This window comes from Monodelphis domestica, chromosome 2 (genome assembly GCF_027887165.1).
Source record: "Monodelphis domestica isolate mMonDom1 chromosome 2, mMonDom1.pri, whole genome shotgun sequence".
Classification (NCBI taxonomy): domain Eukaryota; kingdom Metazoa; phylum Chordata; class Mammalia; order Didelphimorphia; family Didelphidae; genus Monodelphis; species Monodelphis domestica.
Window position 1 is genome coordinate 284260118 of NC_077228.1, and position 3701 is coordinate 284263818.

Genomic DNA, 3701 nt, shown 5'->3' on the forward strand with positions numbered 1-3701 from the left:
CCTACTTATGCCTCAGTGAGGACAGGGAAGTAATCCCGTTTTCGATGTGAGGAAACTGATGCTTAGAGAAAGTGATTTTTCCAAAGTCACACAGCTAATAAATGGAAACTTCTAGATTCAAACCCAGGTTTTTTGCTTCTAAATTCAGTATACTTCCCACTAGTCTGAAATGTAGGTACAATGAGATGTGTGTGCTTTTATATAAATATATATATGCACCCCAATATATTTATATATCCCAAAGCTCCTCTATATTATCTTCTTTTCTGTCCTGATTGATCTAGTCTCTGAGGTCCAGTCTTCTTATTAGGATCATCTCCTTTTCTTGTATTTTGGAACTCCTCTTCCCCTCTCTAATCCTCTGGAAATCTCTCTCTCTTTCTCCTCTCTCTCTCCCCCCCCCTCTCCTCTCTCTCTCTCTCTCTCTCTCTCTCTCTCTCTCTCTCTCTCTCTCTCTCTCTCTCTCTCTCTCTCTCTCTCTCTCTCTCTCTCTCTCTCTCTCTCTCTCTCTCTCTCTCTCTCTCTCTCTCTCTCTCTCTCTCTCTCTCTCTCCCTCTCTCTCTCTCTCTCTCTCTCTCTCTCTCTCTCTCTCTCTCTCTCTCTCTCTCTCTCTCTCTCTCTCTCTCTCTCTCTCCCTCTCTCTCTCCTTTCTTCCTATAGGTTTTCATCATTCTTGAAAAACCTTTACCCTATCGCCTCTTCAAATTAAATCTAAATCTATCCCCCATTTCATGGTTAAACATCTAAAACAGGCGTGTGTTCTTTCTGATTCTACTTCCTCACTCCCACTTCCTTAAAGCTCTCTCAGGTCTCAATCCCCTGAAATATGACTTCTGACTACCACACAACTGAAACTGTTGTCTCAAAAGTTATTGACCTAGTCAGGAAATGGGGAACAGACTTATTCTCAGTTCTTGCCAAAAAAGGGCTGCAGCATTTTGGGATTCCTGAGGGGAGAAACTGGCAGATTGCAGAATAAATTTTGAGGAACCTGTTTGGGGGAAATCTTCCAATCATTCTTTGGAAGATCTCTTTCAACCAATAGGAATGTGAAGAAATAGTGGCATCATCTGTCTCCAGCAGATAGAACCCAGGAGCTGGTCCATTCTAAGGGTTTAAGTAAATCATCAGCGTAGAAAAGATTTTTTTTGAGTAGTTGGATGGGGGAGGGAAATGTAGAAAGAGAAAGAAACACAGAGACAAAGATAGAGATGAAGACAGAGAGAGGCAGAGGCAGAAAGAAAAAGACAAGTTGAAAAAACAAACCAAAGAGACAAAAAAAGAGGGAGAGACAGAGAGACAAAGACAGAGACAGAAAAAAATAGAGATGGAGACAGAGAGATGCAAAGACAGACAGAGAAAGACAGGAAATTGCAATAAAAAACTCAGAAAGACAGAAAAAGAGAGAGACAGAGATAGAGAGACATAGAGAGAGGGAGATAGAGATCTACAAAGAGAAACATAAAACAGAGAGACAGAGAGAAAGCCTGAGTGCCTGCGAAGCAGGGAACTTGGAAATTGAGAGTTATCTGGAGCAATGGGTAATCATGAATTCCATCTGGGTGTTCAATGAGGACTAGACTACAAATGTAGGGATCTAGGAGAAGAGAACTGGGGGAAAGATGTCTGTGTTTTTCTGGCCAGTTCCTAGGGCAAGATGTGAGCTCCTGCTAGCTGCGTGCCAGGGCTTGTGGCTGAAAATGTGGGAAGTGAGAGATAGATGAGTCCATGCTCAGATCTGCCTCAGTCATGGGAGAGAGCTGGGTCCAACAGCCTAGCATCAACATCAGCACCAGCATCAGCATCAAATATATCCTAGGTGATGAGATTCAGTGAATCAGTGAGTCAGTGTCATTTATCATTTTGATAACTGAAGATTAAGGACAATGGTTAGAATACGCAATGAATGTAGGGGAGAAAGTAAGATGCTCAAATGAAGAAATAGTTAGGTGACACAGTGGATTGAGATGGGAAGTCCTGGATTCAAATCTGATTTCAGATACATCTTTGCCGTGTGATCCTAGGCAAGTCACTTAACCCCCATTGCTAAGCTCTTGTTGCTCTTTTGCCTTGGAACCAATACATGGGTATTGATTCTTTCTTTTTCTATTTTATTTTTTTCCCTTTTAAACATTATTTTATTTGGTCATTTTCAAACATTATTCATTGGAAACGAAGATCATTTTCTTTTCCACCCCTCCCATAGCCGATGCACAATTCCACTGGGTATCACATGTGTCCTTGATTCAAACCCATTTCCATGTTGTTGGTATTTGCATTAGGGTGTTCATTTAGAGTCTCTCCTCATTCATGTCCCCTCAATCCCTGTAGTCAAGCAGTTGCTTTTCCTCAGTGTTTTTACTCCCACAGTTTGCCCTCTGCTTGTGGATAGTGTTTTTTTCTCCTTGATCCCTACAGATTGTTCAGGGACATTGTATTGACATTAATGGAGAAGTCCATTACCTTCAATTGTACCACAGTGTATCAGTCTCTGTGTACAATGTTTTCCTGGTTCTGCTCCTTTTGTTCTGCATCACTTCCTGGAGGTTGTTCCAGTCTCCATGGAATTCCTCCACTTTATTATTCCTTTTAGCACAATAGTATTCCATCACCAACATATACCACAGTTTGTTTAGCCATTCCCCAATTGAAGGGCATCCCCTCATTTTCCAATTTTTGGCCACCACAAAGAGTGCAGCTATGAATATTCTTGTACAAGTCTTTTTCCTTGTTATCTCTTTGGGGTACAAACCCAGCAGTGCTATGGCTGGATCAAAGGGCAGACAGTATTTTATCGCCCTTTGGGCATAGTTCCAAATTGTCCTCCAGAATGGTTGGATCAATTCATAACTCCACCAGCAATGAATTAATGTCCCTACTTTGCCACATCCCCTCCAGCATTCATTACTTTCCTTTGCTGTCATGTTAGTCAATCTGCTAGGTATGAGGTGATACCTCAGAGTTGTTTTGATTTGCATCTCTCTGATTATAAGAGATGTAGAACACTTTTTCATGTGTTTATTAATAGTTTTTATTTCTTTATCTGAAAACTGCCTATTCATGTCCCTTGCCCATTTATCAATTGGAGAATGGCTTGATTTTTTTGTACAATTGATTTACCTCTTTGTAAATTGAGTAACTAAAACTTTGTCAGAGTTTTTTTTTAAACCCTTATCTTCCATCTTGGAGTCAAAACTGTGTATTAGCTCCAAGGCAGAAGAGTGGTAAGGGCTAGGAAATGGGGATCAAGTGACTTGCCCAGGGTCACACAGCTGGGAAGTGTCTGAGGCCAGATTTGAACCTAGGACTTCCAATCTCTAGGCCTGGCTCTCAATCCACTGAGCCACCTAACTGCCCCCTTGTCAGAGGTTTTTATGAAGATTGTTTCACAGTTTGAGGCTTCCCTTCTGATTTTAGTTACATTGGTTTTGTTTGTACAAAAACTTTTTAACTTGATGTAGTCAAAATTATTTATTTTACATTTTGTGAATCTTTCTAAGTCTTGCTTAGTTTTAAAGCCTTTCCCTTCCCAAATATCTGACATGTATAATATTCTGTGTTCACCTAATTTACTTATAGTTTCCTTCTTTATGTTCAAGTCATTCACCCATTCTGAATTTATCTTGGTTTAGGGTGTGAGGTGTTGATCCAAACCTAATCTCTCCCACACTGTCTTCCATTTTCCCAGCAATTTTTATCAA